Source organism: Citrus sinensis, chromosome 9 (genome assembly GCF_022201045.2).
Source record: "Citrus sinensis cultivar Valencia sweet orange chromosome 9, DVS_A1.0, whole genome shotgun sequence".
Taxonomy (NCBI): domain Eukaryota; kingdom Viridiplantae; phylum Streptophyta; class Magnoliopsida; order Sapindales; family Rutaceae; genus Citrus; species Citrus sinensis.
In genome coordinates this window covers 14,503,903-14,515,047 of record NC_068564.1, presented here as the reverse complement: position 1 = coordinate 14,515,047, position 11,145 = coordinate 14,503,903, and the positions used below count along the sequence as shown (strand labels likewise).

Genomic DNA, 11,145 nt, shown 5'->3' with positions numbered 1-11,145 from the left:
TCGTGATGTTAAGGTCTTTTCCAAATTTGACCTTAAAGCTGGATTCTGGAAACTAGGAATTCATCCTGTTGATCGTCACAAAACTGCCTTTTGTATTCCAAATGCCCACTATCGGTGGAAAGTAATGCCATTTGGTCTCAAAGTAGCACCTTCACTTTTTCAAAAGGCCATGATCAAAATCTTTGAGCCCATACTCCATCATGCACTTATCTACATCGATGGTGTGCTCTTATTTTCTAAAGATCATGACTCCCATCAAGATTTACTTTCCTACTTTCTCAAGATAGTGGACTCACATGACATTATGCTTTCTGACAAAAAGAGCATCTTAGGCCAGGAATCTGTAGAATTTCTTGGAATGGTCATTAAAGATGGTCATTACCATCCTGGTCTACACATTGCTCAAGAACTGGTCCAGAAAACAAATTCAACAATTTCTAGGCATTGTGAATTATCTTCGGGATTTCTTCCCTCATGTGACAATCCACACCAGCCAGCTGTAAAAAATGCTTAAGAAATCTGCTCCATCATGGGGTCCCTCTCAGACTGCTGCAGTTCAACATCTAAAGAAGATTACCCAGCATCCTTTTCCACTAAAGATTCCCATTGAAGGACAGTGCATTCTCCAAATAGATGCAAGTGATGAGTACTGGGGTGCAGTACTTTTAGAAAAGCTTGATGGAAAAGAAGCTTACTATGCTCATGCCAATGGTCAGTTTAAAGAATCGGAAAAACACTATCACGTAATCTACAAGGAGATGTTAGTCATAAAATATGGAATTCAAAAGTTTAAATTTCATCTCATTGGCCATAATTTTCTTATCAGATTAGACAACTCCTCTTTTCCGAAAATTCTTAATTTAAAAAACAAGACACTTCCAGATAAACACCTTCTCCGTCTTAAGACATGGTTTTCCAAATATGATTTTTCAATCTAGCATATTAAAGGAGATCAAAATCTCATTCCTGATATGCTATCCAGGCCTCCATCTTCAGCCCCTCTTACTCTCATATCCTCCTCTGTTACAATACCAGTGATCTTCATGAATTCTCCTTTGCCAAACTCAGCCTTTACAAGGAAATCTTTCCCTTGTAATCTCACGTTTTCTAGTCCCTATCAAATCTAAGACTTTGCTAAGAAATTTGTTTTTTGGTACTTCATGAACATATATCATGCTCAGTCATATGGTTTTCCTAGTTTTCACCCTAATCACCTTTTTCTCACAAGACTTACCATTGACCCCTCCAAAAATATTACAGAAGATGAACTGTGGTACCTATGGTGCCTCACTGTTTCATATGCTACTAAGCTTATCTTCCCTGTACATACAATATTCAGACATCTCACTGACCCAACCAGAGCCCATTCTTTGTTATGGACTCTCTTGGTGGAGAAAAAAACTCAGCCTTATCATAAATCACCATCACCTCAATCTTCTCCCTGATCAAGAAGGTGAACAATTCACCTCAATCTTCATTGTCCATCGTCCCTACTTTCAACACCCTGTCACTAAAATCTTCTAGACACAGGACCAAGCCTATGAGTGGAAAACCATCCCTCATAGTTTTCCCCTGACACGTGACCTTAACCTTGTTTCTACCCTGAAAAACTACCTCCTTGAACTAAACCATGTTCAGCCCACACCAACCGACATTCAACATACCTCCTTTGGTCCATATCATGAATTTATGGCTGCAAAAAAAAAATCCCCATGTGTTGCTTCCGCTTGATCCTTTTTATAATGCTTCAATTGTGGCTTTTTTAAATCCTTGCATGGAAAGAATTAAATCCAAAGCCCAAAACCGCCATTTTCATGCTTCAATTAATAAGCCAATAATGATTTGGCCATGATTTCCTAAAGCCAAAAGGCTTTATTCTCTTTCCTTTCACGTGCTGGCCACTTTTGATTTGCAATCTTTGTTTTCCAATTTTGCTTTCATGTGATGGCTTGGCTTCCATTTTGGCTTCCATTTTGACTTCCATTTTCTAATTTTAGCTCCATGTGCAACATTAATTTTGCTTGGCCCATACAAGCTTTAATTAGAGAATATTCTTTATTTTCTAATTCCTTCCAATTCTTGATCTCTTGTGCACTTTTGACTCTCAATCTTCAATCAAATTTCTTTCCTGAATGCTCCGATTTAATTTCTCTTTAATTCCAGAATATACCTAAAATAACAAAATAAATAAAATTAAGATAAAAATTAACACAATAAAATATAATTTACTAAATAAAAAATTAACTAAAATAACTAGAATATTTAAGACCAAAACAAGAAAAAGATGGAGAAATTAATAGCAAAATATATGGAAAATATGCACTTATCACCTCACTAATGCCACTAATGCCTAATTTTAATGCTATAATCTCATATTTAATTATGCAACATTTTGTTTAGTGTCTTTTGGCTTCTTCGAACTTTATAAACATTAAGTATTTAAGATTTGTTATGTTTGGATTTTTTTTTATTATTTAACCAACATCCTCTTTAGAAATATTCTTGTGTTTTTTATTTTTTGACTTATTTGAGCTTTAGTATTGTGTGCTTCATGGAATACTCTTTTCTTCATTAGTTGAACAATGATAAAGATAGTTGGATGATAAGAGTTAGGCTTTGTAGGATGTGAGAGTTTGTTAATACCAAGAAGAATGGACAATTGATTAGTGTGAACATGATTTTTATTGATGAAAAGGTTGTATAAAAAATTCATTCTCCCATTGTTTTCTCCAATTTTTTTCCTAATTGTTTTACACTTAATGTAGCATTTTTTTTCATAGGAAAATCTAATGCATGCAACAATCAGGAAAAATTTAGTGATAAGGTTTAGGTACATGTTGAGTGATGGTTATTTGTACAGTGTCAAGAATTTGAAAGTTGTTTCAACTACAAGCGAGTACAGACCACTTTCAAATAAGTATAAGATTATTTTCTTCCTTATAACTTTGCTTACGAGGTTAGAAGAAGGAACTGTTAAGATTCCGATCAATGAATTCCAATTCATATCTCCGAATTTGATTGATATACGTGTGAATATTCGATAACCCAATCCTCTTAGGTATTTTTTTTAACTATTAATGTTTGTTAATCTTTAAGTGTATATTAGAAATTATTGATCCTTATGTTTTAACATGTTTATGTTATTTTATTGATCCATAATATTAAAGATGTTGTCAAAAGTTTATGTGGTGTGGGTGATGAGATTAAGGATAAAACTATCACAAGCACATAGGATGAGGGATATTCAGATCCTATTCAAGTTCCCGTCATACCCGTTACAAGAGCTCGAGCAAAGAAATTCAAAGAAGCGTTTAATGGTTTGATTCAAGCAACTTGGTCTCAATCAAATTCGTGGAGGCCCGTTGAAGGAATCGCATATGATAAATGCATGATTCAGGCTCTTGAAGTTTCCAAATAGTCACTTCCATGAAATAGGGAGTTGGCTTGCACATTATGGTGGGAAAATATATTATTTTTTTTCAGATACTTTCCTGTTTCTTGAGGAGGCTATTAGGGAAACAAATCAATTATTTCTATTTTAATCGCCTAGTTTCTATTTAATTGATGTAAGGCATTTAAGCCAATTAAGATCCTGATTTGATTTAGATTTTTTCCTATTTACTTAGATTAGGATTCTAATTTGGTTTAAATTCTTTCCTATTTACTTAGAATATGATTCTAATTTGATTTAGATTCTTTCCTATTAGGGAAGATTTAGATTCAGATTTGATTTTTGGGTTATGATTTATTTCCAAAAATTCTTGTAACCAACCTTATATAAAGTACTCGTATTCAATAAAGATATAAAGAAGTTTTTTTTATGCAATTGGTGAGAGAGTTAATTCTCTTTGGCTCTTTTTGAACTCTTTGAACTTATCAGATTTCCGTGGCGTTCAAACTCTTGACTTATCAATCAGACCATCCATAGCTGGTTGTGGCGTCTTCACATACCAAGGTTCGTGCTTTCAATAAGCATTGGGTCGAGGTTCCATTCCATCCTTGGTTTAGATTCGATCTTGGAAACTAAATTGATTAGGGTCGCGTCAGTTCTTCACGGGGTTCGTATCATTTGGTCTCAGAGCTTAGGCTCCAAGGTCAGATCCATCTATCTTTATTGTTTTTCATTCTTGTTTGAATTTTTCATCTTGTTCTAATATCTATAAATAAATAAAAAAGGAATAGTGTTGTGTGAACAGTATTTTTAAGCTTTCCTTTTAAAATCAATTTTGCATCTTTGTGGTTTAATTCTCCTTAAATCTACAAGTTTTACCTATTCCTTTTCCTTAAAAAAAAAAGAAACTCCAATCTCCTCTTAAAATCTTTCATTTTTTTTCTTTCATTATTTGTGTCTTGGAAGTCCACAATAAGTTTTACCCCATCGGTGAAATTTTTGCCCAAAATCAAAACTTGACTTTTGTACACGTTGCCTTCTTACTCTTGAAATTAAATTCTCCTTAGTTGTCATCTTTGTGAATTGCTGCTGAAATCCTAATATTGGTTTGATTAGTTTGATAAGAACCGAGTGAGGATTACTAAAAGTGGAAAAAGGCAAGAGAGTGTGAGTGTATTAGAGGGTAAAAGCCAAATGAGTCATTTTTCTTGAGTGAAACACGTAAGGGAGTGAGGTGAGGTCCTTCTACATTATTTCCAACATTCTTTTGCAGATAATAGCTATGTCTCACAACCTAGAACGAAACACAAATGAAGAGGATCAATCTGCAACTACTCAGAATTTACAAATTCAAGCATTGATGGGAGAGATGAGAATGATGATGAAGGCTGAATTAGAGCTCATCCACGAGCATTTGGATCAGGTGGAGAACACACGTGCAGGGCAGCCACAACCCGTTCCCCAAACACATAGGAGAGAAAGAGCTCCAACTGAAGGAGAGATTGATAACTATTATAGGGATGAGTATGATGAAGGAGAGGACTCAATGGGTAGCTATAGGAGAGATAGACAAGGTAGGAGAGCTAGGAATAGAGAAGATGGATTGAGTGGCATAAAGATGAAGATTCCATCTTTTCAAGGAAAATCTGACCCAGAAGCATACCTTGAATGGGAGAAGAAAATGGAGTTCATATTTGACTGCCACAATTATTCAGAGGCAAAAAAAGTAAAATTGGTTGTGATTGAGTTTTCTAACTATGCTATTACTTGGTGGGATCAGCTTGTTATAAGCAGGAAGCGAAATAGGGAACGTCCAATTGAGACATGGGATGAAATGAAATCATTGATGAGAAGGCGTTTTGTACCTAACCACTATTATCGAGACTTGTACCAAAAATTACAACGTCTTACACAAGGTAGCCGAAGCGTTGAGGATTATTATAAAGAAATGGAGATTGCCATTATTGGAGCAAATGTGGAGGAGGATAGAGAAGCTACCATGGCACGAGTCTTAAATGGACTTAATCGGGAGATTACAGATAAGGTTGAGTTGCAACATTATGTGGAGATTGAGGAGATAGTCAACAACATCAAGATTGAGCAGCGACTCAAGAGGAGGGGTAACACTCGTGCAGCCATAGCTCGAGTTCTACTCCTTGGAAGCCGAGCTGTGTGAAACGAGACAAGAGGCCACAAGCATCTACTACACTTAAGCTAAGATTCGAGCCCTCCAAGCACAACACACAAGGTAACACCGTGACTCCTGCCATTAGGAATCGTGACATTAAGTGTTTTAAATGTCAAGGCAGGGGGCATATTGCAAGTAAATGCGCGAATAAAAGAGTTATGGTATTACGGGACGATGGTGAGATTGTAATTGAAGATGAGACAGAAGAGAATGAGATACCACCATTAGAGGATGTCGAAGATGAAGAGTATATAGCCCTTGGGGAATTGACTTCAGTAGTGAGCTTTGAGTGTGCAAGTAAAGGAAGATGAAGCAGTGCAACGGGAAAACATTTTACATACTAGGTGGTACGTTCAAGACAAAGTATGTAGTATGATTATTGATGGAGGAAGTTGTACTAATGTTTCTAGTACTATCATTGTAGAGAAGTTAGGGCTTCCGACACTTAAACACCCACGACCATACAAACTACAGTGGTTAAATGACAGTGGAGAGGTGAAAGTGAACAAGCAGGTACTAGTGACTGTTTGGATTGGCAAGTATGAAGATAAGGTGGTTTGTGATGTAGTGCCAATGCAGGCTGGACACTTGTTACTGGGCAACCTTGGCAATTCGACAGACGTGTGAAACATGATGGCTTCACCAACAAATATTCATTTGTATTTAATCAACGCAACATCACTCTTGTTCCATTGACACCAAAGCAGGTTTATGGAGACCAAGTGAGCCTACAGAGAGAGAGAAAAAGAGATTGAAATTCAAAAAGAGGCTAAGGAAAATGTGAGAGAAAAACAAAAAAAAAAATACGGCCATTGAGGAAAATTAGATGGAAAACAAAAGAATTTCTACGCGAGAGCCAGTGAGATAAAAAAAAAAAAGCGTTGTTCTTACACCAGCCGATGATTGTACTTTTGTACAAAGAGGCATTTTTAAACACTAATGAATTTGACCATACTTTCCCTAATTCTATTACTTTTCTTTTGCAGGAGTATGAGGATGTCTTTCCTGAGGAAACACTACATGGTTTACCTCTAATCCAAGGGATTGAGCATCAGATTGATTTGGTGCCCGGTGCAGCCATTCCAAATAGACCAGCCTATAGGAGCAATCCGGAGGAGACCAAGGAACTTCAAAGGCAGATTAATGAATTAATGGAAAAATGATACGTGAGAGAAAGCATGAGTCCATGTGCAGTTCCCGTTTTATTAGTTCCTAAGAAGGATGGGACGTGGAGGATGTTTGTTGATTGTCGAGCCATCAACAATATAACAATAAAGTATTGACATCCCATTCCTAGGCTAGATGACATGCTTGATGAATTACATGGGTCTTGTGTATTTTTCAAAATTGATTTGAAAAATGGATATCATCATATTAGAATGAAAGAAGGAGATGAATGGAAAACTACTTTTAAAACAAAATATGGTTTGCATGAATGGTTAGTCATGCCTTTTGGTCTGACTAATGCCCCAAGCACTTTTATGAGACTTATGAATCATGTCTTGCGAGCTTTTATTGGCAAGTTTGTTATTGTTTATTTTGATGATATCCTCATTTATAGTAAAAACATAAACGATCATGTAGTGCATTTGAAATCTGTTTTAGATGTGCTTAGAAAAGAAAAGTTGTTTGCTAACCTAAAGAAGTGTGCTTTTTGCACCGACAAACTTGTGTTTCTAGGATTTGTTGTGAGTGCACAGGGTATACAGGTTAATGAGGAAAAGGTACGTGCAATCCAAGAGTGGTTGAGTCCCACAAGTGTAAGTAATGTGAGAAGTTTTCATGGGCTTGCTAGTTTCTATCGATGATTTGTGAAACACTTTAACACATTAGCCGCACCGCTTATTGAAGTAATAAAAAAAGATGTTGGATTCAAGTGGGGAGAAGCGCAAGAGAAGGCATTTCAAATAATCAAGCAAAAGTTGACCAATGCTCCTTTATTGTCTTTGCCTAACTTTAATAAAACATTTGAAATTGAATACGATGCCTCAGGTATTGGTATTGGCGCAGTCCTAATGCAGAAAGGACAACCAATTGCTTACTTTAGTGAAAAGTTGAGTGGGGCAGCCTTAAACTACCCTACTTACGATAAGGAATTGTATGCATTGGTTCGAGCGTTAGAAACGTGGCAGCACTACCTATGGCCTAAGGAGTTCATGATTCACACCGATCATGAGTCCTTGAAGTCCTTGAAACACCTTAAAGGCCAACACAAGTTGAACAAGAGACATGCTTGATGGGTAGAATTCACTAAGACATTTCCATATGTCATTCGTTTCAAGCAAGGTAAGGAAAACATTGTTGCAGATGCGCTTTCCCGCAGGTATGTCTTAATCTCAACACTTAATGCTAACCTACTTGGTTTTGAACATATTAAGGAATTGTATGCTAATGACCATGATTTTAGTGTTGAATACCAAGCTTGTGAAAAGACCGTAGTCGGTAAATACTTTAGGCATGATGGCTATTTATTTTAGGAGAATAAACTGTGTGTGCCTAACTGTTCTTTGAGAGATTTGTTAGTAAGAGAATCCCATGGAGGAGGGTTACTGGGGCATTTTGGAGTTGTAAAGACTCTAGCAGTTTTACAGGAACACTTCTATTGGCCACATATGAAACGAGATGTTGAAAGACTTTGTGGTAGACGTGTTACTTGTAGGCAAGCCAAATTGAAAGTGCAACCTTATGGCTTATACGCCCCTTTGCCAATACCTAGTGCACCTTGGACTGATATTTCGATGGATTTTGTACTAGGTTTACTAAGGTCTAGACAAGGGAAAGACTCAATTTTTGTGGTTGTAGATAGATTTTCAAAGATGGCACATTTTATTCCATGTCACAAAACAGATGATGCTTCTAATGTTGCTGACCTATTCTTTAGGGAGATTGTGAGGTTGCATGGTATGACTAGGACAATTGTTTATGATAGGGATGCTAAGTTTTTAAGTTGCTTTTGGAAAACCTTATGGGTTAAGTTAGAAACTAAGTTGTTGTTTTCAACTACTTGTCACCCTCAAACTGATGGTCAAACAGAAGTTGTGAATAGAACTTTATCTACTTTATTGCGAGCTATCATTAAAAAGAACATCAAAACTTGGGAAGATTGTTTACCACTTGTTGAGTTTGCTTATAATCGTTCCGTTCATTCTGCTACTAAGTATTCACCGTTTGAAATTGTTTATGGTTTTTATCCTTTAATCCCATTGGATTTAACTCCATTACCTATTTCTGAGTGTGTTAACTTAGACGGCAAGAAAAAGGCTGAAATTGTTAAACAAATACATGGGAGGACGAAGTTCAACATTGAGCGGAGAATTGAGCAATATGCTAAACAAGCCAACAAAGGGCGACATAAACTAGTCTTTGAACCCGGCGATTGGGTGTGGTTACACATGCACAAGGAACGATTTTCGGAACGAAGGGACTCTAAGTTATTACCTCGAGGGGATGGCCCATTCCAAGTTTTGGAACGGATCAATGACAATGCATACGAATTGGATTTGCCTGGTGAGTACAATGTAAGTGCTACTTTTAATGTTTCTGATTTGAGTTCTTTTGATGTTGGTGATGATTTGAGGACAAATCCTCTTCAAGAGGGGGGGAATGATGAGATTAAAGATAAAACTATCACAAGCACATGGGATGAGGCATATTCAGATCCTATTGAAGTTCCCGTTAGACCCGTTACAAGAGCTCGAGTAAAGAAATTCAAAGAAGCGCTTAATGGATTGATTCAAGCAACTTGGGCTCAATCAAATTCGTGGACGCCCATTGAAGGAATCACACATCAGGCTCTTGAAGTTTCCAAATAGTCACTTCCATGAAATAGGGAGTTGGCTTGCACATTATGGCGGGAAAATATATTATTTTCCTTTTTCAGATACTTTCCTGTTTCTTGAGGAGGCTATTAGGGAAACAAATCAGTTATTTCTAATTTAATCGCCTAGTTTCCATTTAATTGATGTAAGGCATTTAAGCCAGTTAGGATCCTGATTTGATTTAGATTCTTCCCTATTTACTTCGACTAGGATTCTGATTTGGTTTAAATTCTTTCCTATTTACTTACATTAGGATTATGATTGAATTTAGATTCTTTCCTATTAAGGAATATTTAGATTTAGATTTGATTTTTGGGTTAGGATTTATTTCCAAAAATTATTGTAACCAACCTTATATAAAGTACTCGTATTCAATAAACATATAAAGAAGTTTTTTTTATGCAATTGGTGAGAGAGTTAATTCTCTTTGGCTCTTTACGAACTCTTTGAACTTATCTGATTTTCGTGGCGTTCAAACTCTTGACTTATCAATCAGACCATCAATAGCTGGTTGTGGCGTCTTCACATACCAAGGTTCATGCTTTCAATAAGCATTGGGTCTAGGTTCCATTCCATTCCTGGTTTAGATTCGATCTTGAAAACTAAATTGATTAGGGTCGCGTCAGTTCTTAACGGGGTTAGTATCAGTGGGTGATATTAAGATCGTTGGAGCTGGTTAGAAAAAAAGAGATATAAAAGTTCTAATAGATTTGCAAGTTGAATATAATTTGGAACTTATCAACAACTACAAAATGTATAAGGTCTGTACACTTACAATATACACATTAATATATATTTTTAAAGCTAACAAAAAAATAATTAACTTTCATAAATAACATTAGTTTTATAAGGCTGCCTTATCTTTAGAAAAAAAAAATCAATTCATATTTTTTATTAGTTTCATCATGTGCAAAGTAAAAAAAAAGAATAATACTAAATTTTTTTTTCAAAGCCGAGCGAATGACAGTTCTATTTCCTAGGATATATATAAAGCTGGGACTAAAAGAACTGATGTGGCATCACTATTTCTCATCTTTTTATATTCTCTATTATCTAATATATTCATCACTATTCCTCATCTTTTTATATTTTCTATTATCTAATATATTCAACAATATGTAACCATTAAAATTATTAATTATAAGCCTTAGAAATATTCATTTCTTTTATTATGCTAGCAATTAAACATTCGTAGCTTAAAATACATTAATAACTAATTAATATAGGAAGGAATGCTCATTCATATTCCCTCAACAATATATAAAGTTGGGACTAAAAGAGTTTATGTGGCATCACTATTCCTCATCTTTTTGTATTCTCTATTATCTAATATATTCAACAATATGTAACTATTAAAATAATTAATTATAAGCCTTAGAAACATTCATTTCTTTTATTATGCCAGCAATTCAACATTTGTGGCTTAAAATACATCAATCAACATGGGAAGGAAGACTCCTTCATTTTCCCTTAGCAATGCCACTATCAGGCCCTAAATAATATAGGAAAGAAGGCTCCTTCATCTCCCCTTAACAATGCCACTACCAAGACATAATTTTAATGTCATAATCCTATATTTAATTATGCAACCTTTTGTTTAGTGCCTTTTGGCTTCTTCAAACTCTCTAAACACTAAGTATTTATATTTGTTATGTTTGAATTTTTTTTTATTATTTAACCAACATCCTCTTTAGAAAGATTCTTGTGTTTTTATTGTTTGACTTATTTGAATTTTTAGTATTGTGTGC

General features: G+C 35.4%; 1 pseudogene; it reads left to right on the top strand.

Annotated features, from left to right (window-relative positions):
• The first annotated feature begins 506 nt into the window (after positions 1–506).
• On the top strand, positions 507–9,662 carry LOC107174947 (uncharacterized; annotated as a pseudogene).
• The last annotated feature ends 1,483 nt before the right edge of the window (positions 9,663–11,145 follow it).